We start from the raw sequence: 24,732 nt of genomic DNA, 5'->3' as shown, positions 1-24,732 counted from the left end.
CAGAAATGTGATTCTTGCCATTATGGAGGCTGCAGTTATGGAAGTTATGAAGTCTGAGTATGAAGGTGCTGGCAAGCTCAGTGTCTAGGGAAGGCCCTCTTCCTCACTGATGGCACCTTCTAGCTGTGTTCTCATGTGGCATGCAGCCCACTGGGGAGGGCACAGACCTCACGACCTACTAATCTTCCAAAGGGTCCAACTCTTCATAGTATCATTATCACTCTGGGGATGGTTTCAACATCTGAATTTTGAGAAGTCACAAGCATTCAGTCTAGAACAATCTCTTCTGAGTGTTTCATTTACAAGATTGGTAACCTACTCTACAGACTTCTTGTAGTAGCCAAATTAGATAGAATGTGTTGACAAGCTCTGAAAAATACGACATATTTTTTTACCAGCTGTCATTTCATAATTTTTCAGATTGAAACTTTTAATATTTATTCATTCTTCAAAAAAAAAGTGTTGGGGGGTGTGCGGGGGATATAGCTCAGTTGGTAGAGAGCTTGCCTCACAGGCCCTGGGTTCAATCTCCAGCACCGCAAGAAAAGAGGGAAAAAACCCTGCAATTTGAGGGTGTCGCCACCAGATGGCAACTGCTTATAAATTGGGGTCTCCAAAATCTCAAAAAGGTTAAATAAAAAATGAAGAATGAGTTGCAAGTTCTTACCAATGGAAGAACTTGTCTGGAGTGATGGTTCTGAGAACATTCCGAGGTCCTGCCCTAGCTCTACAGGAAGGAAATCCCTTTTTCTTTTTTATGCAGTTAACATAATAAGGAGAAAGAAAACTAATACATCCATAAAAATGGCTAACCTAGACTGACAGTTTATCATGAGCCATGCTGTTCCAAGAGCTTTATATGGATTCTCTTATTTCCTTCTCAGAAAAGTTCTATCCTTATTACCCCACATTTACAAATGAGGACTCTGAGGCCCAAATAAGTTACCTGCCCAACTGATAAATACTTCCACAGATGGAATTCACATCCAAGCTAATCGACTCCAGATCTAATAGTTCAGAACCAAAAACTCAAATTCCCTTAGTTCTGCTTTCCTCAAGCAGACAGCGGTGGTTTTTGCACTTTAATTTTTCAGTACCCTTCCTCCCTTATAATTAGCTTTTCTTATAGGACTTCTAGCTAAAAGTAATTTGTTTAAAATATGACAACTGATAATAACTGAAGGTTTCTTAGCTAAGTTGATCAAGCCAAATCTGGCAGGTTTGACAAACCAGTGTCAATCAGGAAGCTGCTCAGAATTGTTTTCTGACCTAGACAAACAAATGTCAGGAATTCAATTTTCAAAGGCTTCTTTGGCACAAATATTGATAATGACCCTGTACAAGTCCATGTGAATGGATGTAGGTGTCCCTATTACTACAGCAGGGACGTGTAACTTGTTTTTTCACTTACAGTAACAGGTCATGAATCACTCATGAGATGGTCACATCCACTCGCTGAACCATGGATGCAGAATGTCATCTCTGAGCTAAAAATGCAGGCAAGATGCAAGTCTTATTTCTGCATATTGTGGGCAACTTTCAAGCACCATTCATCTTTCTCTATAGCAAAAGCCAGAATCTCAATATGTAACTCACTCCACCATTGCACACAGAACTCAAAGAGAGGCCAAGGAAGAGAGGAAAAGAGGGAGAGCCCCTCACCAGCCCAGCAGAGTACATGCTGGAAAACAGGGAACATCCTCAATGGTCAGATTAGGGTGAATCACAGTGGCAAAAAAGGGAAAATCACACCCAGGGCCATAGGAATGCAACTCTGAAAGTTCTAAGCCAGTTGTTCACACCCTGAACCATAAACTAGAATCAACCAGGAAGCTTTTAAAAATACCAGTCCTGTTGGCCTGTGGACCACACCCTTGACCCATCAAATCAGAACTTCTGAGGCTAGCACCCAAGCATCTGTATTTTTTTTTAAGTTACCAAGATGATTCCATAGCTTGAGAAACATACACCAGATAGAAATGCAGCATAACTTGGGATTATAATAAAATCCCTTCTCCTTACTTTTTCCCAGAGGAAAATGGCCATTCTATCACAGGACCAAAATGACAAGCAAGAAAGATTTCTACAGGAGAGCAAGACAAGGACATTCTCATGAGTTGTGAAAGGTCGTGGTGCCTTGGGCTCCTTGGAGTGGGGAGTCTGGACTGAATGTTCCTGTTTGTAGGCTGTGGTTAGTATTTACATCTTATGTTGACTACTTAGCATTTCGTGTGCAGGTCCATCTCTTGGTTTCACTTTAGTCATTGTCATCTAATCCTTTTGTTATCCTCGTAAGCCTCTGAATTAAAGTAACTTCTTCACGGATGACCAAAGATGAATACCACACTGGACTGTTCCCACAGACAAGTGACGTCGAGATCTTCTGGCGTGGAAGTAGAGAGGACTTAGAGAAGAGTCCGCCACTAAGACTGTTGCCAGCTAGGTTTGCCTTACATGCCACCAGAGTACTTGATCACTGGTAAGAGTTGGGACACCGTGTGTGACTAGGGGACAACACAAAATTAAAGGACCATGTAGAGTTCAGTCATATTTTTAGTCTCTTCAAATTAAGGAATCTGAATTGCTCAAGCTTTTTTTTTTTTTAAAGTAGAGATTTTGTATTTTTTAAAGAATATGAGACATGCTGTAGACATGTTTCATTCATCCAACTTCATATCTTGTCGCTGCCAGAGAAACGCAAAGTAGATGGGGAATCAGGTTTTGCACACTGATTTGACCCCTCTACCATATCCCTGGAACACTACTGTAAGTGTGTACAATCTTCCTCCACTGGGGATTGACTTCAGGGGCCCTTTACCACTGAGCTACATCACGATCCCTTTTTATTTTATTTTTTATTTTGAGGCAGGGTCTCGCTAAGTTGCTCAGACAGGCCTGGAATTTGTGATTTTCCTGCCTCAGTCTCTCGAGATGCTGGGATTATAAGCATGCAGCACTACATCTGGCTGCAATTCTTCTTAATGGTGAAGAAAAGTCACAAAAAGCTGGGACAGACTCCCTGGACTACAGCAAGCAAGAGCTAAGACATGCTGTAAGGTAGCAAACGGTACACAGATGCTTAAGAGTGACAAACTATTTCATTTTTATCCAGGAATCTCTCCCAACTGAAAGCCTGGCATCCGTCCTTAAGAAGCAGGATGACTTCAGGTGTTCTTTGGCAGAAGTTCACAGCCACTGTGATGATCATGAAGTCACTCCATCCCCAGTACACCCTGTGAGGTTTGCAAGACAGACATGCCCACAATTCACCGCTGCAGAGAAGAAAGTTGGGGGTCAGACAGTATTTGACAAATCCTCCAGTTAGGAGCAACTGCAGCGGCTCCACCTCAGAGATCCAGAAATTCTGATTCAGTTTGAGGGAAGGGAGAATAAGCATTGCTTTAAAAAAAAAAAAAAAATTCCGGGTGGTGCTGTGGGACTATAGGCCACACTTTGAGAACCGCTGGTCATACGCATCCACCAATGTAGGAATTCCTCTTTACAATATCCCCAAGATCCCTGGATATGGGCACAGGCTGAGCTGTTGTGGCAGCAGGGAGCTAAGTAACTCCCAAGGTAGCGCAGCACCTTCTTAGGCCACAGGGTAACCAGTGTTGGGGACAGGGTGGTAGTTTCAGGATATGGGCTCCTCAACCAGGACACCCGGGCATCTTTTCTATGCCAGATGACCAGAGAGCTCACCAAAGCCACCCAATGTCACAGCCTGTAGGATCTTCATAATCTACTAGCCTGGTGGGTCTTGTCAGAGGAGCTCTTATGCCCAAACCTCCCTGATACTGAATGAATCAGAATTTCTGAGGACATTTTCTTTCTAAGATCCCCTGGTGATTCCAACAAGCACTCAGGGTACACCCACTGAACAAGTCCATTCGCTTCACTTTTCAGAAAAGAAAACTGAGGCCCAAAAGGGAAGAACTCTAAACCCTCAAAGAGATAAATCCACTTCTTTAGGTTGCCCATTCTTTTTCTTTCTAGAAAGACTAGAAGTGTAGTCAATAGATAAAGCCTTGGAAAGAACAATGTTAATTATATGATGCTAGTTAAAGGTGTCATTAGCTGAGCGATCACATGGACTTTCCTAGATTCCCAAACTCCTAGAACATGGATTACAACTATTGTCAGACAAACTCTAAGTTATGTAACTGCAGATTCAACCCTCTTCCACACTCAACTCACAGGCACATGGAACCCTCCAGAGTGGGCTGGAAGCCCTCCACACAGGAACGGAACCCTTAGCCGGGGATGACTCAACTGTTCTGCATGCCCATATGGTCAGAACCAGGAGCCACACTTTATGTGGTGGTTTAAAATGTGTTTGACACTCACTTCGAAAGGCTGGGCATAATTCCCCTTCCCTTTGAGTGTGGGCTGGACTTAGTGACTCACTTGTAATGAACAGAAAGGAAATGGGAATGACAATACAAAAGGTCAGAATCTAGGTTATAAAAGATACTGCAACTTCCCACTAGTTCTTTCTTGGATCACCTGCCTTGGGGGAAGCCAGCTGCCATTTGGTGAAGCCTTATGGAGAGGCCCAGGTGGAGAGGAACTGAGGCCTCCAGCAAACAGCCAGTTGAGTGACCTTGAAAGCCAATCCCAGGGGCCAGCACAGGCCTTCAGATGTCAACAGCCTTACTCTACATCTTGACAATGACCTTATGAGAGATCCTGAGAAAGAACCACCCAGCTAAACTGCTCCCAAATCTCTGACTCATAGAAACTATAAGTTAGTAAACATTTGCTGTTTCAAGCTTCTGAGTAGTGGGGGTGCTCGTTACACATCATTGAATAACTAATTCATTTTGTTTCCTCACTTTTTAAGTAAAAGCACTAGTGCGTTTTGGGATATTGAGAGAACCCCGGATGAACATGCAAAGTATGACTCTCACGTGGCTCATAGAATGAAGGAAGAATAAGTGCATCAAGCCGACCTACTGGGTGCGTGTAAGGGGAAAGGCCACGAGCAGTACTTGATGGACACTGGAAAGGAAGACAAGTTCAGACAGTGAGTTAACTCAGAGCCACAGGAGACTCAGACATCTCAGTCAAGCATCCAGTCACATGGCAGCAACTGCGGGAAGCAAGTGAGTGGTATGAAAGAAGTTCTGTGACAGGTTCAAGCTCCTGCCTTACAGTTTACTAAGTATCTTAAGAGATGGACGCCACACAACTGACAGTATTTGAGAAGGCAATGAATATTCTTCTAGTGCTGTTTCATGGAGCAGGGCCGGCAGTAAACACCATGCAAGAGGGAGAAGGCAGAACTTCCTCAAGTGACCCAAGACCGGACTTCCAGGTGGCATGAGCTGTATGCGGAGTTTCATTTGAAGCCAAACAGGAGATAGAATCAGGAGAAGGCAGCCCTGCCTTAGCCAACCAAAGGTGGACAAAAGCCTCCTCTGACATTTGGCCGAGCAGTTTTAGCAACGGGCAGGCGAGAGAACCCCAGGTGGCATGTTGTTAGAGGAATGACTGGGCCCTCTCCCTGAGCGAGGCACTCAAGGACCTGTCTGCCTTCCCAGACCAGGGCACACGGACAGCAGGTCAGGCCCAGGGCATTCCGCTCTTACCCTCCCTTCCCAGCTGCCAGCTCCCATTCTGCCCTTCGACCACATCCAGTTTGTTGGTTTGAGGTAGCACAGCCACCTTGACAGGGTGACATCTAAATCTTGATGCCATTGCCTCAGAGCACAGAATCTGCCTGCCCATCCGTCTACTCCATGCGGTCCCCAACACCTCCTCCTCCAGCAGCAGCCCACTCAGGGGTCCTGAGGGGGTCCCTAACTCAGCCACTAGAGTGACCTCACCACCTGAAGGAGGAAGGGGCACCACAGAGGAGATGGGGCCTGTGCAGATCCTTGTGAGACCATCCAGGTGCTGATGAGACCTGTCAGAATTGGTTTCCTGGAGAGCCACTTGTAGGAGGCATATCAATTACCGTGTGATGAAGAGCCCTGCGAGAGGAAACCACAAATCAAATTTTCATTACCAGACTAAAGTGAGAAGGACCACAAGTGAAATCCATCGCTATGGATTTCTTTTTCAGAGGGGCCAGGACAGAGGAGGACTCGCCCGCTCCTGGCTCCTGTTGCACTTGGCCCCACCCAGCCATTAGCCACTGTGCCCTCTTCTTGACTCCCTCATGCACAGCTGGCTTGCAGCTGCGGTGGGCAGAGTGGACCTCATTAGTTCAGGGTGGCCTCGTCCTTCTGTGGTGCTCAGTCCTGAGTGACCCCAAGAGCACTATGAACTTATTAGGAGGCTGCCCTGAGTACACCCCAAAACTGAAGTGGGGGTGGGACTGGGAGGTGGGGAGATGTGGCTGCTGGCAGGTGGATGGGCTACAACTCTAATGTGTCTCAAGGTCAGAGCAGAGGAGGGAAGAGTGACATCCAGCTGGGGCCAAACAAGGAATACTCGGAGTTCCCCATGGAGACACCACGGGCTGAGAAGCATCCCTCCCTGACCTCCCCTAAACCAAGGAGGTGGCACTGTCCCACTTCCCTCCACACACACCTCTCATTTGGTTGCATTTTTGTGGTTCACCTGCTCCAATGTTCCCTGACATTCATTTTAACTTCATTTTCCTTGAAAAAAACAGTATCTGTATGGGGGACACAGAATGAGTGCCTGGTGGCACTCAGTATACAGTCACTGGAAAGTCTGCAAAGCTGAGCAGAGGCAGAGGTGATGCAAGGACAAGATGATGTAAAGGCCACGTCCCCTGTGGCTTCATCACCTCCCGCAGGGACTCCTGTGACAGTCGCCCGAGTCTCTTGGAGGCGCATGGCCCCTCCAGTCTGTTTTCCAACTTGCAGGCAGTGAGCAGGCATATCTGATCATCTTCCTCACCTGCTTTCACCCCTGAAAACCGTGCTTGTCCTCAGACAGCCCAGGCTCCTCCCCGCGAAGTCAGGGCCCTGTGATGGGCCTCTGCCTGCCTGTCCAGACTACACTCCCTCTCCACTCCACCTCGCCGACCCACGCCACGTGCAGTGCCCCTTGCAAGGTGTGCCTGTGTTCTCTCGCGCCTTCGTGTCTGCTGCTCCTGCACCATTTTTGCGCCTTCTTCCGGGGCAAACTCCTGGTCATCTTCCAAGACCCCACCCAGGCCTCACCTGCTCCCAGAAGCCTTCTCTGATTGCCCCATTCCCTCGGCACATGTGTGTCCCTGGAAGCCACAGGTGCCCCCTCTACAGAGCACCATGGGAACAATGCTATGGTGGTCCCTTGACTGGTCCATCACCCCCAAGACAAGTTGATCCACATAATAACTGCATCTTCCTCTTTCTATAGCAGCAAAGCTTACACAATACTTACCAGGTAGTAGCTGTTTCATATTTTTTTTAAAAAATCAATGAATGCATATTTTCTTGTAGGCAAAGAGGTCACATCAATTCCTTACCTTGCGACCTTTTGACCATTTCCTAAACAACACAGTGGCATCACCATGTCCTTTCTTCCCTTCCTCTGGGAGCAGTGGCAGTCCCTGGATGAGTAGCACTGGCATCTCTGGGGAAGGTGTTAGAGGTGTGCACTCTTGGGCTCCACCCCGCACCTACTGAATCAGAGACTCTGGGGTCCTCCAGCACTCTAGTGTAACAAGTCCTCCAGGAGATCCTGATGGCACTCAGGTTAGAGGACCACCACCCTAAACCCTTCAGAGACCATAAGAGGCATTTCAGATTTCAGTGAGGAGACACTGAACCCACTGCCTGGTCACTGCCCTTCTCCAGGACAGCTGAGGCTCTTCATGTTTGAAAGCACCCGCCTTCACCCAGGGACCAGATTTGGAAACACTTCCCTTCCCCTTCCCCTTGAACTAAACAAGAATCATCCAAGGAACAAAGGAAACCAGGCAACACAGGCACTCTGGGCTCCAGGGAGCTCTCAATAAGCCCTGGGCGGAAGGGAGGCCCTGGGAGACACTGGCTGAACCAGACAGAGTTCACCTGAGGCTAAAGCCAGGACTAGAGCACCTTCATTTCAGAGATGGCAGCTTCCGGTTATTTTTCTCTGAAGAACAATGTTAGACACGTCAGGAGTGTGACAGGCAGATGTGCCACGCCCACTATGGCAGAGACAATGGAACAGCAATTAGGGAGATTGTGACTGTCAGTTTCAGCTCAAAGTTCCCCAGTTGGCCTGGCCACAATGAAGGCGACTGCGTGAGCTGAATTGATTAGGTTTTGCTACCCAACACAACTCCAAAGCCCACATAACACCACCAGGCCTGCAGAAATAACCGAGAACCAGAAATGCACCACTCTCAGCACCTAGCATTCTTAGATGCCCTTCCACCTTCATTTCACATGTAGTTGGTTTTGAGTACCTACTATGCTCAAGGTAAACCTGGTCTTACTCACCTGGAGGGCTGCAATATGGGCTGTGTTTTAGAATCTCCTGAGGAGCTTTGAAGAGATGCTCAGACCAAACCCCAGACCAATAACACTGGAATCACTGGACTGGAACCCAAGTATCAGTATTTTTAAAACTCTCCAGATGATTCCCATATGAAGCCAATCTGGGCTTTTAAATAATATTGATATCTGGACCCCACCCCCATCCACAGAAATGAGTATCTCTAGGGCTAGAGCCTGGGCATTTGTGCATAACACATACACACATGCACACATGCATATAGGTACACATGTACTATATTCTCCCGGTGATATCTTTGGTGGTGGAAGAGCAACCAAGTGTGATAATTTGATGCATGTATACAATGTAGAGTGATCAACTTGGGGTAATTAGTATCTCTCTATCACAACAACAAACATTTATCATTTATTTGTCTTGGGAACATTCAAAATCCTCTCTTATAGCTATTTTGAAATAGGCAATAAATTATTGTTAACTACAGGCACTCTACTGTGCTATAAGAATACTAGAATTTATTCCTCTTATCGACCCATAACTTTGTACCCACTAACTAACGTCTTTTGTCTCCGCTTCTCTCTCTAGCCTCTGGTAACCAGGGTCCTACCCCCTATCATGAGATCAACTATTTTAGTTTCCACATATGACTGAGAATATGCAGTTTTTGTCTGTCTGTGCCTGGCTTATTTCACTTAACATAATGTCACATAATATTTTAAGAGCCCATGGGTAAGACAGAAAACACCATTCCTCAGTTTACATTTTTGCTGCTAGGTGCCTGGATTTACCCAAAAAGTGATGTAATGTGACTCTAACACAAAAGCACATGGTGAGAACAGTCACCATCTAAATAATTCCTACAGTGAATCCTTTTGTGCAAATGCTGAGGTTGACACAGCAAGTCTGCTTATAAAAAGGTATGTCTGCAAAATAATTCATCAAAACTTGGGGGAAAAATGCTCAGTACAGCCTCTTCTTTCTCAGATGACCTCTCTGGAGTTTTCATTCAGTGTGACCTGTTTTGTGCCAGCACTGACCATTTATCTAAGACCCAATGACCAGAACAATTGTTCTCTGTAATGACTGTTGCAGCAGGAGGGGAGCTGGGCTGGAAGTCAGGAGAACTGGGCTCTGTGTACTGCATCACCTCCACTTCCCTGTGGGATCTTGGGCAAGTTATGTGATCTTCAGATTTCTTGTTTATGAAACAAGAGAACAAATATTCTCAAAGATGGTTTTCTTCCAATTCAAACATCATGTGGTTCTCATTCCCTTGTGGACAATAACATTAGTCTTGTAGAAATGGCTAAGTGTATTAATTTTATTTTCCTAGAAATGGATAATTATTCGGAAGAAAGTACCTTGAGTATCCAATTCCAAAAAGCAAAGATTAAGCGTCCAATATATACACATAATATACTAGACACAGTAAGACTACAAAAGGAAGAGAGAGAGCCTGTGTGAACAAAATTAATGAGAACAATTATGCATCTAACTATGATTCAACAGAGAATAAAATAGATGATGCAGCAAGAAACCATAAAGGAGGCAGTTTACAGTGTTTAAAAAAGAATGTCCAGAATAAGTAGTAAAATTGTTCTATCAGAGATAAAAGAATACTGAATGTGGACTCAAACTTGGCTTCTAATCCAAGAATTACCAGGTAGTGACTATGTCATCTAAGACAAATCACCTATCTTCTCCAAACTTAAGTATTCCCTCTGTAAAATGGGAATCATATATTGCTGGTCCAACATGAAAGGCTGTAGACAGTTACACAAAACCACGGGGGATATGTATGACAAACACTGACCACGTGCTCCTACAGACTGCAGTCTAATGATCTGTAAAACCAGAGTAAAACTCCTTATTCTACATACCCTAACATTCTTCTGTCATTTGAACGGCTTATTTTAAAATTTTAATGGTATAGAAAAGTACAAAATAAAAGCCAAAAAGTTCCTTTCCCCAACTCACTCTTACTCTACCACTAACAATGCAATTTGTGTCCTTCTAGGAAAAAAGCTTATGTAGATGGACATGTCCCTGGTCTGCCTCCTGGATCTACAGCTACGTACCTTCTCTTCAAGGTGCTCAGTACTGAAGAGGAAAAATCTTAATTCAAATAATCTAAGTTTTAGGCAATACAGGTTTAGATTACTGAAATCTGACATTGCCTTTGGTGATGATAATTTAATAAGAATGCTATTATTACTTCTTGCCCACAGAAGGGGTAGAACCCAAGACTAGAAGGTTATTTAATTATGTTATGAAAGCCAAATCCTGGACTCAGGAACATGAAGCAAAGCGTTGTATTGTTTGTTGGTTACATAAGAGAGAAAAGTGGGCTGGTAAAGGACTCATGGATGTGTGGTTCTGGGGATCTGCTTCTGGATAAACTGGAGAGAGACCCCCAGGGGGAGGCTGTGCACCTCTATTTGCATAAATGTATTCCAGGTTCACATTCAAAGGCTGCTCATCAGAGAGGAGAGATTGAGGGAACTACACATTCACTGAAGAGCTTTTGAAGAACGAAGTGTGCACCAAAAGTGTGAAACAGTATTTTGAACTTTTAACTAAAATATTAGACAAACACAGAGCGTTTCCACTCTGAACTGATTTCACTGATCTTCCTCCATCCAGAGACCCAACAAAACCAATAAGGACCTGAGTCTTTTTTTCCCCTTTCTATCTTTAATATTCATTCAATATGAGAAAGTAAGGATGCACAGACAAATGGATAGAAATTCAGGGCACGACGTGCCAGAACTACTTACCAGGTGTACACTCTCACAGCGCAAAAGGCTCACTCCTGACTCTGTCTACCCTAATGTTCTCTCTGTCACCGGGAAGACGCACATTTCAATGGCTGTACTACACAGCAAATGGGTGGGTCGTTAAAGCCCTCTCTGAGTCTGACGTGCAGGTCTTGGAACTGTGCAATAATTCATAAGAATGTTTCACTTTCTCTCCTCCAACCTGGGAAACTCAGAGCAAGCTGCTGTAGCTGCTTCATTGTTATGTTACTGCAATCATCCTCCTTATTCTTCTCTCACAAAAAACATCATTTCAGATTTCTGAACTTTTCTATCCCTTCCCTCCCCCACCTTTTTCTGTTTAAAGAGTTATCATATATTACTATTCTGAGTTCTCTAAAAATTTCTGGACACTTGGTAAAAACCCATCACACACTGAAGCCAATATCTTGGTCTCTGACATGTACGGCAGGTTGCTCAGCTAACTCGGTCTGAACTCCCCATGGTCTTCACATATGTTTATGAAACTGCAGCATATTGTCTCTTATTAGCAGACAAGATGATTTCAAAATGGCTAAAAAAACCCGAATCCAAATAAATGGAAAATTTGACAAAAGAAACATAGACAAACATCCTGATGAATTTCAAACAACGATACCTCTTTAGAAAAATCAGCTTAAGAGCCTGGGTCAGGGATAAATAAATCTGGGTTTGTACTTAAAGAGAATCATGTTGGGGGAATTAATCTACTTCATTTCAAGCTGGAGAGTTTTAACGCGTCATAGTTTACAAATTCTAGAACTTGTTAGTGATTCTGCCCCTAAAAATTAGCATGGAAGGGTACAATTTCCCGGAGAATAGTAAATCTGCCTCTTCGAAATTAATTAAGCCATTATCATTTCTTCCAAAAGGATCAGTCACAATCTAGAACTACATGGGAGTGGAATGACAGATCTGTTCCTTTTATGGACAGTTATTAAAACCTAACTGGAAGATTTCTATTTCTAGCAATATGGTGGACTAAGTTATATATATTCTTTCCCATGTGTGAAATATTGTAAAATAAAAATAAAACTCATAAACTGGATAAATCATTGTGAAATACAAAAAAAGGCTCCATGATATGGGTGGTCTCCAAAAGGTGGTGGGGACACCTCCCACCCCAAACAGGCCCTTTGCAGAGGGGCAGGCTCCTACTGCCCACACCCTCTGCCTCTCTACCTAATGACCACACCCCTGAAGTGTGAAAGAGAATTTGTGTTTCCTTGAGAAGCATGCAATAAAAATAAGAGGATATCTTAATCCTGAAGTTTCTAGGGGGAAAGGGACTCGAAAATAAAAATTTGAGTGCTCGCTTCGGCAGCACATATACTAAAATTGGAACAATACAGAGAAGATTAGCATGGCCCCTGCGCAAGGATGACACGCAAATTCGTGAAGCGTTCCATATTTTTGAGAAAATCTTTGCCAATCATACTTCAGATAGAGCACTAATCTCCAGAATCTATAAAGAACTCAAAAAACTCTACACCAAGAATACAAATAATCCAATCGACAAATGGGCTAAGGAAATGAATAGACACTTCACAGAAGAAGATCTACAAGCAATCAACAAACATATGGAAAAATGTTCAACATCTTTAGTAATAAGAGAAATGCAAATCAAAACCACCCTAAGATTTCATCTCACCCCAATTAGAATGGCGATTATCAAGAACACAAGCAACAATAGGTGTTGGAGAGGATGTGGGGAAAAAGGTACACTCATACATTGCTGGTGGGGCTGCAAATTAGTGCAGCCACTCTGGAAAGCAGTGTGGAGACTCCTTAGAAAACTTGGAATGGAACCACCATTTGACCCAGCTATCCCACTCCTTGGCCTATACCCAAAGGACTTAAAATCAGCATACTACAGAGATACAGCCACATCAATGTTCATAGCTGCTCAGTTCACAATAGCCAGATTGTGGAACCAACCTAGATGTCCTTCAATTGATGAATGGATAAAGAAACTGTGGCATATATATACAATGGAATATTACTCAGCCATAAAGAATGATAAAATTATGGAATTTGCAGGCAAATGGACGAAATTGGAGAATATCATGCTAAGTGAGATAAGCCAATCTCAAAAAACCAAAGGAAGAATGATATCGCTAATAAGTGGATGATGACACATAATGGGGGGTGGGAGGGGTTAGTGTTAGGGTTAGAGTTAGGGTTAGGGAGGGGGGCAAGAATGGAGGAAGGAAGGACTGTATAGAGGGAAAAGAGGGGTGGGAGGGGTGGGGGGAAGGGAAAAAATAACAGAATGAATCAAACAACATTACCCTATGTAAATGTATGATTACACAAATGGTATGCCTTTACGCCATGTACAAACAGAGAAACAACATGTATCCCATTTGTTTACAATAAAAAAATAATAATAATAATAAAAAAATAAAAAATTTGAATCTCTTTCCTGCCCCCAAAAATGTCAATGCAGGCTCTGGTAAGATGGAAGCAAACTTCCCACCACTCAAAAACCCTGGGCTTCCCACCACTCAATAACCCTGATTCCAAACTTTTAAAACTCACAATTATGTTTTTCTCATGGTAAATTTCTCCAGCTTCCTGAAGGCTGGGGAGGAAACATCTATGGGATTGGAACAGGGTAGGGGGAGCATACATTTGACTGCTGATCCTGAGAAAACGTGGTTGAGTGTGCAGCTTCTAAAAGTCAGAAAGTTTCTTTTGAAACATAAGAATCAAGCACAGTCAGTCACCTGGGAAGGTCACCCTGAGTCCTGAGCCTGGATATGATCATTCAGCCTCCACAGGAGAAGCCCTGGCCAAGGATGAGAAATTCTGTATTCCACATGGAAGTGTTGAGGGACCACATGGATTGGAAGAAGCCTTGCCAGCAAATATAGTCTACTTGTTTCACTTCTTAACAGTGATGGGCTGGAGAGCATCTTCCTCCCTCATGGCTGCCCTTGGTTCTAACTTCCCATCTTTTTGTAGCACAGAATGGACGAAAAGGAAGAATCCAAATGGAGACCGATGGCTGACTGGACTCCAGAACCACTCCTGTGACTACTCCCTCTGCCAGGTCACCTGCCTTATTAGGAAAAGCCTGAGGAATTAGATAGAGAAACATCCACATTTAGCTGTATCGTTGTGGAAATTTATTCATCCCAACTTCTGCTTTCCAGCTGCCACCAGAGAGGACATGCCGGAAGCAGATGGAGAAAGGTCTCTGGTCACAGGCAGGAAAAGAGCAGCTGGTGACTTGCACTTCTCTCTGGTTATTCTCCAGGATTTACTGGTCTTGGTTCCACCTCCTGCCAGGCAACACTGAACTAGGTAACTTGAACCAACCTCCCCAGTGAACACAAGAAAATAAACTGGATGAAATTGTAAAACACAAAAAACTTCCTGAAAGCATGAGAGGGCTAAGAGGATAGGGGAGATTTTCAGATTTAAGATGTGGAGAAAAATAATAATACATGTAGGCCTTAGTATTAGGAATCATTTTTACCCTGTTGGGGGGACTTGCCAATCCAAAAGAGGAACTTGGGAAGCAGAATCTGAGCAACACATTGACAACTTCATGGACCAGGAGGTCAAGGCCTCCCTAAGGTAAAGGCCTGGTGGGTCACTGCACACTTAGGATAGGACCCAAAGAGTGAGATGTGAGTAAGAGAAAATGTAAAATAAACTAGTCTGGCTTCATGTCATCTGGGTGGCCTAGAAAATCTCAAGCCCCCAAATTGACCCAGTATTGCTTATCCCTCCGAAATTCTGAAGAAACTAATTAAAATTCTCTCTACAACACTTGTCATTCTTATCATCATCATCCAAAGCCTCAAATTATTACATTATCAGATGTTAAATATCACTAATTATATGATGCATTATTATGTACCAAGGAAAAAGAAAAAATGCTACCAACTATAAATGTCAGGCTCTATTAATTATAAAACATGTCCCAATTTCAGAAATTAACATGTAAAACTATGCAACATAAAATGGCTGAAATATGGTATTTATATACACATTTTTTCAAAATAATATTCAGAAAACATTTAAAGATAACCAAGCACATGAGACATGACAACATAAATATGTACCAGTGAGAGAATCAAAAGAAACAACGCAGAGAAAAAACAGATGCTTAGGTATTACAGATGGAAAAATTTCCAGACAGAATGGAAAACATCCATGCTTAGCATACTCATGAAGACAAAAGCTGGACTTAAAAATTATAAGAAACCAGGAACTATATAAAGTAACACTACAGATATGGAAAAGAACTAGAATTTTGCAATGAAAATTCAATAATTAAAATTGAGTATGCAAATTACAGATGGATTTAACCACAGAGTAGATAAAGTTGAAGAGACACATTGTGACTTGGAAAACACATTAGAAGAAATTATTCAGAATGTAGCCTGAAGAGTTTTTTTTTTTAAAACACAGGAGCAGATAAGGCATACAGAAGATAAAGTGAGAAAATTTAATTTAAGATAGCAAAATAACCTATACCACAAAATTCTCCCAGAAATAGGCAGCAGAGTTCAGAGGAAGTTGCCAATATTCTGAGTCCCTCAAAGACCACTTACACAATGAAGATAGGCCACATTGGCAACAATCCAGAGGTAGATGGCAATGATTCAAAGTGTATATGTAAATTACTTTACCTTTCCATGTATGACTTTCCTTATATGTAAATGGAGATGATTAACAAAACCAACTTCACAGGCTGTTGTAGGAATGAAGAATTAACATCTGCGAAGCACTCAGCAAATGCTCAATGAACATTAGATTCCACAAGGGGCCAGAGTGCTCTCCTCCACTTAAGCTTGCTTCAGAAACTAACTAATGGGCAGCTCATCTACTGTGAACAAATGAGCCTGGAGCATGGCACTCAAGGTGTTAGAATCATGCAACATAAGGTTTAAATGGAACTTTCCATAGAATTTCCATTATACCTTGGAGATCAACTTTCCCTTTTGAAAAAATGGCTTTCAGATGAACTTTTTAAAAAAATTTTTTTAGAAATTATAGACAGATGAACTTTTTAAAACCACTAAGCCCAAATAGAAAAATAGATAATTCACTCAAAAACTACAAATAGGAAGCAATCTTACAATGACCAAAATGCAAATGAGAGCAATAAAAATACTTTTTTTTAACTTTGTCAAATAAGCAATTACAAAAAAACAAAGTGCTGGGTGCTCTCAATGATGAAGTGAAATTCCATTACTGACAGCATGCTATCAATGTAGGGTAGACTAATACACCATTTTTGTAAAGTCATTCAGTATACTCACACCCCTGGCTAATCTCATGATCTGGGAATACACACCAAGAAAACAATCCAAATCCTAGAAAAAACATGGACACAAAGTTACACAATGATAAGAAAGGGGGAAACCAGCAGCAAACTTAATGTTCACTAATAGCAAAGTGTTCTGATAAATTCAGGAGCTTTCAAATATTGATTTACACAACCATTAAAATTATGTTTATGAAGAGTTTATGACAAATATTGTTTATTCTAATATTAACTGAACAAAGATAAAAATTAAAATTATATGTACAGTATGGTTTCAATTGTTCAACTGTGCTTTAAAATGAGTTGAGAAATAAAAACCTAAAAATAAACAAAGCAAAATGTGAGTGGGTTCAAAGTATCCAGGTAAAATTTGTATATTCTTTTTGCTACTTCCCACAATGAATATGCATTACTTTCCTAAATAGAAAAATAAACGTTTCCATTCTAATTATTTGCTGTAAAGATGATATAAAAGAGCATTAAAGGAAGCTTTTTAAGTAATCTCATTCCATCAGTCCAACTCTTTCATTTTTTCTGTGGTTCTTTTCATTACGAGCTGTGTGCACACAGATGTAAACTGGTTTGAATCCATGAGTAGTTGTCTCAGGATTAGGCACCCTGGAAATGAGGGAGATTATTAAGCCCTTTTCCTGCCTGGTCCCCTCTACCAACAAACTCTTGCAACTAGAAGACAGAACAGCCTCCCAGCAGCACTGTGTGTCAAGGGAAGGGGAAAACTCTGGCTCTGACCCCAGCCTCCACGCTGACCTCTGTGTAACCTTGGCAAGCCATCTAACTGCTCTCAGCCTCAGTTTTCCCAGGTAAACAATGGGCAAGGAGGGCTGGTCAGGGTCCCTGAAAATCTCTTTCAGGTCTACTCCCTGTGAATGTGTAGACAACCCAAAAATCTCTGAATGGGTCTCAACTCTTGAAAATTTTTATTTTAAATCAAATCAGTTTAGGGGCTGGGGAGATAGCTCAGTTGGTAAAGTGCTTGCCTTGCAAGCACAAGGCCCTGGGTTCAATCCCCAGCACCGCCAAAAAAATAAAAAGACCACTTAAATCAAATCAGTTTAAATACAATTGAAAGACTGGCAATTAAAAAAAAAATCCCTCCTACAGCAAATCTTCACAGACAGCCTTCCAATGTTTGGTAATAGAGACATTTATGTATTGACAGAGCAGTCTCACAGAGTCCAGTGCACTTAAATACTGAAGTGACAATTTGAATAAGCTTCTTCGTTGAAGCTAGGTTGATCGAGACTAAGGAAAAAGGATTAACTAAATAATGAGTGAATGCAAAGTCTGAATTATAAAGTTTCTTTTTTAAAGTTTGATTGATTGATTGATTGATTGATTGTACCGGGGATTGAATCCAGAGGTGCTTAACCACTGAGCCACATCTCCAGTCTGATATAGTTTAATATATATATTATATACATATAGTATATTATATATATATAGTTTATTAGAGACTGAGTCTTGCTGAGTTGCTTAGGGCCTCACCAAGTTGCTGAGACTGGCTTTGAACTCTGGATCCTTCTGCCTCAGTCTCCTGAGCTTCTGGGATTACAGGTGTGTGCCACCCCACTCAGCAGTCTGTTTTATTATTTTAAGTACTTGAATAACCCCCCTTCACCTCAAAGAAAGGGAGGACAAATATTTTCTGCTTGGCCTGTTTTAATACAAGGTCAAGTCTCACCTCAGGTTTGGGTATTCCAAGAGAAAAGATTGAATCAATGATGTCCCATTGTAAGACTTCTCAAATACCATTCAAGTGACCTGAAAGTTTCTGAAGCAATAACCTGGGCACTGCCCAACTTCACTTACACAGTGCAACAAGTTACTTCCATCCACTAGTGGAACTCAGAGCCTCCAGCTCTGAACTAACCTTGCCCTCTCATTCCATCCTACAGAGATGCTGCTAATGCTGATGCTGATCTGGAGCTGCTGAAGGGATGGAAGTTCTTACTTCTGAGGGCAGATATTAACAGAAGTACAGGTCACCTTGTAATTAACCATTCTATTTTGATCCGTGCTCTCAATTTAAGTCAATACTCTAAGAAGCTTCTCTGAGCTTTATCAGTCTTAAGTGGAAGACAGCCCTTAGTACCTTACCATTGCAGACACAGCTGTCCAATTGCTTCTCAAAACCTTTCCCAGAGACAGCTCTGCCATGGAGTTAACAAAGTGTAAACTCAGAGTCGAGTCCCTGACTTGATCCTTACAGTACCCTCCAAGACCTGGACACTTTGTCTTCTTAAAGCCAATCCTCTGCCCAGTTACATAAGCATCAAGAACTGAAGCCTCTCCCGCTACTTCCCTGCCCAGCAGCAGGTTGGGATGATCCCATGGGTAATGGTGGCTGCCAATGAGGGTTCTGCTACCCACACTTCTGGTAGATAAATCTGCAAAGAACTTGAGATATTTTTTTTGTTCTGACAGATGAACTTAATAATATGATCAGATTAGAATATGTGTATGACAAAGAATGTTTATTCTAATATGAAATTACTTATATGAAAAGTTCTGCAGTGTTAATTAAACATGTATTAAGTTATCTTTATTGAAAAGTACCAAGTTACATTACATAAAGCCTCTCCCAGCAAAGTGGGCATAGCTATACAGTTTGATACAGAATAAACAATACCCAGGGCTGATTTTGCGCCCCAGGGGACATTTAGCAATGTCTATAGATGTTTTTGGTTGTCACAACTTGGGGAGAAGAGTTGTAGGGTGCTACTAGCTTCTAATGGGCAGAAGCCAGGGATGCTGGTAAACATCTGACAATGCACCAGCAGCACCCCCATAGCAAAGAATCATCTGGTGCACAATGTCCCAGTGTCCAGGTTGGGAACCCCTGCCTTCAAGTAATGGGCATGTATGGCAAGAATTTCTGCTGTGAACCAACAAACCTTTAGATCCTGGGGTGGAGTGACTGAAGGCCACGTTGACTGGTGACTCAAAGACAGCTACCGTCTGACACCTACCACCAAAACCATTCCATGGCAAAACACAATGAAGACTCCAGACTTTGATGGATCATGAGACTGCAAGAACCCTCGCCAAGCACGGCTCTGTAAGGAGATGGTGGCATCACTGCAGGAGCACCAGAAAAGGTTCCTTTTCCCCTAGTTACCTCCACTACCCACTAGCCCATGTTTGATGCTCTCTCACTGCAGATTCAGCTTTTCATGCCATGATGAGGCTGAAAGAGCAAAGACCCCCGGAAGAAAGAAGACAATGACCTACATTCACATTCAAGACAAAGTGGCAGATGACAGTCTGTTTTTCCCCTGAGACCAGTCTTCATAGAGTGAAAGACTTGGAGCAGCTGGAAATGGTGAAGAGGATGAGGAGAGGACACCAGGCCCTGATGAGGGAGGGCAAGGTGAGGAAGCAGGCAGCAGAAGGCACTGAAATGAGTCTCACCTACTCTACAGGCTCTGCAGGAGCTTGCAAGGAGGCATGCAGAAAGAGGTCACATTCCTGACCTGGAAGATTACAGTCAAGTTTGGTTCAGGTGAAAATGCTCCAAGAACACGTGAGGCATGATGGCAGGGACTCTGGGTGACCAGGCAGCTGGAACAGGAGATAAGCAAGGGTCCTTGCAGCTGTGGGGTCTCTGAGAACCTTAAACTATGCAGGATGATGCCCCTGCCTGATCCCCAGCACAGGCCTGGACACACAGTAAAATGCTCAGACAGCGCTTCTTTGTTGAGTGAATGGAAACCATTCCAGATAAAGATCCATCAAATTCCTAGAGGCTCTAGATGGGCTTTGTTTTCCCTGACACCCTTGCTTACACCATTTCCCTCAGTGTGGGAGGGAAGTCCTTTAAAGTCTTTGCCATGAGAATCCTATTTCATCTTGCAAGGCCAGTTTAGGTTTTCTCTATATAAATTCCTGGTGTTGGTCTCCCTCGGTTTTTCTCCCCTTTCCTCATGAGCAAGAACAGGTCTCCGAGTACATTCATCTGGTGCTTACCATATTTTCCAAATAGCTCTCATAATTGTTCTACTTCCAGAAAAAATGGGGGGGGGGGCTTTCAAGTTCACAAGAAAAACAATAAAATGTAGTTTTAAAAAGAATTTTAAATGGATGCCAGAAATAATTTGTGAAGAAAAAGTTTATCATACCAAGAGACTGGGATAAAGAGTTATCAGAAGCTGCTGGAGGTCAATGGAAAAAGGATAAACACATAGAGCATTCTAAGGTCTGATAAAATAAATGTTTTAATTCCATGAAGTCAGAATTTATTCTTCTGACAGTAAAGTCTAGGAGGAAGGTGCTCCTGGTTTTTCATACATACTGCCCAACTTGTCATTTTATGAATTTTTCTGAAGAACTCTGTTAGGTCCTTTTGGACAAAGACTATGTCTCTGGGACTACATGTCCCTGTTAATGGCCTGTGCAACATTCACAACTTGCTTGCCACTCTGGTTAATCTATTGTTTCAAGTTCCCAGGATAATCAGACTAACAGATTAATCAAATCTCTTAGAAGAATCCTCAGACCATTCAATACAGCCCCGAGGTTCTCAGCCATGTGCAATGGTGGGACTTTAAAACACTGTCACTCCCACATCCCTGGTGCCAGGGTGCTGATAGAGGCTGAAGGTCCAACCGGCCCCATCTTCACGCTCCCCTCTCCCCTCCCCTGTTGATTCATTCATTCCTTTTCTAGTTGATTATCTTTCTTTCCTCACCACAGGCTCTCCAACCCTTTGAGCACCAGGGCTTTGCTTTATTAACCTTTGTTTCATTCCCTGTGACAACTAGACCAGTGCTTTCTTCGAAGAAACTGGCTTTTTAATCTCTCTTTCTCTCCCCCCTCCTTCTCTCTCTCACTCTCAAACATAATGAAACTGAATTGGACAGAGGTTCCAGAATACAACTTTTCATTACTGTCTGCTCCTGTTGGACAAACCCTCAAGCACAGATATTAACCTTAATTGTGGAAGACCAGCTCTTCCCAGTCCTACCATAAGAAGCCCAGAAGGTCAAAATGCAGTTTACTTAAAGAGTCGCAGAGGTGCAGACTCAAGGGCCAAAGACATATTCTCATCTCCTCCTTTCCATATGCCCCCAAAACTACAATGGGCAACCCTTCCAGGGGAAAAAAAAATCCTTTGCACTTTCAAAGTGCTCCATAAATATCTATTACAATACAAAGGCCATAACACAGCTACCTTGATCATAGTAGGTACTCAGTAAATATCTGTTAAATTGAGAACCTCCTGACCCATCAGTTATACACATAGTAGGTGGTCAAAAAATAAATTAAGCTGATCTTAGTACAGCTGCCTTGCACATAGTAGGACTCCAGTAAAAGGCTATGAAATCAAATAGTAGCACTCACTCTTTAGAGAAACCAGGCAGAGGTGACATTAATCAAATCCCAGGCACAGATCCATGAATGGAAATGCGCGTCTGGAAGCAGCGCTTTCTAGAGTGCTGGAGAGGCGCGTGACAGTGCGCGGTCGCGGGGGGTGGGGGGGGATCGCGTTCATTCCGGACACGACAGACCGCCACTGAAGGTTCCCGGGCATTGATTAGCGGGCAGGAAACCGCCGTCCCCTCCAGTTGTCACTTCGGGGCCGCACCTGGAACTCCCACCAAAGCCTCCTCCTGGGCATCCGCCCACCAGGCTTCTCCACCGATTCCAGAGTAGAGGGCAGAACAAAAGCAAAAGCCAGCCGGGATCCCGGTTGCTTCCTGATGGAAAGCAACCAGGGATGAGGCAAGAGGGGGTCTGCCCGGGACCAAGCTGTGATGTCAAACCCCAGCCGCTGCCCGCACCGCCCGCCCTCCCTGGCAGTTTCGGGCTGGGGATCGCCGAGCCGTGGAAAGCAGCGGGTTCCCTCCCTCCGGAGGACCGTGGACCCGCAGAGTGGGCGCCTCTGTCGGGTGGGGCGAGGGGAAGGCGCTATATTAACCCTTGAACGGAGAGGGAAGGAGGCTGGAGGGAAGGATAATAGGGAACTGAGGCAGACCCCTCAACCGAGATCCAGATCTGAACTCGCAGTGAGAACCGCCCCTCGCAGACTCCGATCGCGCGAGTGTGTTACTGGGGGTGGGGTCCCCTCGCCGCACCTGGTCCTTATTACCTCCTCCCCTGTGCACCCCCACGGAGGAGCCCAGCGGCAACCTTCACATCCAAACTGGCACCAGCGCGCGCGGTCCGAGGAGGAAGAGGTCACCAAGGGCGGCCGGGGTGGGTCCGGCGGGAGACAACCCACCGCCCGCAAACTCGGTAGTTGGGTGTTCGCTTGGCCTAAGGGTTTATTGTTAAGGTGAGGCAGGGGTGCAGAGCGAGCGACGACTTCTCATTTCTTCCTTCTCCTAGCTTCTCCGGAGCCCGCCGAACTCCGAGAGGCGCAGGCAACGGGAGAAGAAAGCCTGCGAAGGGGGGAGCCACTTACCCAGGCAAAGCCAGAGAGCGCGGCGGTCCGGGAGCGAGCGGCGCCTTTGTCTGTGCGGCCGCGGCGCCAGCGCGCTCAGCCAGGCCGGTCCCAGCCCCGGCGCGCGGCGAGCTCCCGCGGGCGCTCGGACAGCCCAGCTCGCCGCTCCAGCTCCAGCTCGGGCTCGAGCTCGGGCTCGGGTCCTGCCCCCGCCCGCGCCGCCGCCGCGCGGCTCCGCCCCGAGCCGGGCCCCGCCCCCGGCCCGCCGGGCCCCCACCTGCTGCGGCGGCGGCGGCGCGGGGCAGCCGGGCCCAGGGCTGCCGGGGGTAGCCGCCTCCCGCGCTCGCTGCGTTCCACTCCCTGCAGCCTCGCGGTCGCTCCATCGCCCCGCTTCGGGGCCCAGTGTGCGCCGCGTAAACGGCCTTCTTCGACCCAGCCCCGGGGGCAGCCTCACCTGGACAGCACGGTGCCCGTGCGTCGGGGCAGCCTGACCTTCCGCCTGGACATACACTCTGCAGGGTCCCCTATCACCTTAGAAGCCCGTCCTTGGTACTTTCCCTGGAGGGGATCCCCCCAGTCTCTGTCCCGGAGAGATGGAGAGGCGGGAAGTGGGGTCCTCACGAGACCCGACCGAAACCCGGCCTCGCCTGGTCAGCTGGCTCTGGTAGTGGCCAGGAGAGAGGGCGGGGAGAAGGAGCCGGCGGGAACCGGACGGCGCCAGACCCGGGGAGACCCGCGTGGACAAGAAGGAACACGCGGCAGAAGATCCAGGGATGCAGACGCACGTGCGTCTCGTGCCTACCCTGGATTCACAGTGGAGCGTCTGGGCTGTGATCCGTGCTCATTTGCACCGACGAAATAAAACGAACAGAGGGGAAGGAACACTTTGGGAACCAGAGAAAATGAACAGAAGAAGCCATCAGACCTATAACTTTGGTTATGATTGGGGCTTATTCGATGACTTCTAGCAAGCCCAAAGAGGTCCGTACCAAGTAGATGCGTCACTGAACGTCTGTATCCCACTGGAGTGGTTGGAGAGCTACTTTCATAGAGAAAAATGTGATAACCTAAATATTGTATAATGAGGTCATTAGTGGCTTTAACTGCCATGAGCAACCAAACCAAAGCATTCGGAGTGAGAACAACTCTTGGAACTTCATAGAGTCTGCTGCATATATATATGTATATATATATATATATATATATATATATATGTGTGTGTGTTATATATATATAGTATGATTATATCTGCTTCATCCCCTCCCCCAGCCTTGTACAATTTCAGATATTTAATAGACAGTGTTCAGATATTTAATAGTGAATCATATAACTGCTAATTGTTACATGGGCAAAAACATAACAATTAAAAATTGGAAAATGCATTAAGTGGTTAGCACATTGATGGTCATGTGATAGGTAAGAGATGTTGGCAGTAATTATGAAGATACAACTGCCATGAATCGCATGTATGTAGATATGTAAGAGGCTTAGGATTATACACTAAATTAGAGACAGTAATTATCTGGACCCTCATTAACCTAAAAGAAATACAGGTAGGGATGAGGACAGAGAGTGTATAACAAGCAAATGTGTGTACATCTGTGGGAAGACATTCCAATGTGTCTTTCCCAAAGAGAACATTTTAACATTTTGCTTGCTTAATTTTCATTACAAATAAGCATTATCAATTCAGCAAGTATGCATAAGTATGAAATGTTCTGTGTTGATTTATTCATTTTTATAGCATCTCTTTAGGAAGAAAGAACAAGAGGCCCCAAGATGCTCATTTTGTCCAAAGAGACGCAGGGCACGTGTCCCACTAAAGTAAACCCAGATGAGGATCTAGTGAG

General features: G+C 44.3%; 1 protein-coding gene and 1 non-coding gene across 3 annotated transcripts in view; one reads left to right on the top strand and one right to left on the bottom strand.

Annotated features, from left to right (window-relative positions):
• The window catches only part of Mapk4 (mitogen-activated protein kinase 4), a 147,748-nt gene extending 124,240 nt beyond the window's left edge, over nucleotides 1-23,508 (bottom strand). The window contains exon 1 of one of the 2 annotated variants that reach the window (XM_047526916.1): nucleotides 23,337-23,508. The gene's annotated coding sequence lies outside the window, so the exon portion shown is untranslated. Of the gene's footprint in view, nucleotides 1-22,903; nucleotides 23,052-23,336 lie in introns of those variants that run through there. The other variant, XM_047526915.1, reaches the window with a different exon arrangement.
• Nucleotides 12,504-12,610, top strand: LOC124965872 (U6 spliceosomal RNA). The gene has a single exon (XR_007105257.1). It is a non-coding gene; the product is annotated as a U6 spliceosomal RNA (small nuclear RNA).
• Nucleotides 23,509-24,732: the final 1,224 nt, after the last annotated feature.

This window comes from Sciurus carolinensis, chromosome 15 (genome assembly GCF_902686445.1).
Source record: "Sciurus carolinensis chromosome 15, mSciCar1.2, whole genome shotgun sequence".
In the NCBI taxonomy this organism is placed as follows: Eukaryota; Metazoa; Chordata; class Mammalia; order Rodentia; family Sciuridae; genus Sciurus; species Sciurus carolinensis.
Note: the sequence above shows the minus strand (reverse complement) of the source record. Positions and strands in the feature narration are given on the sequence as shown.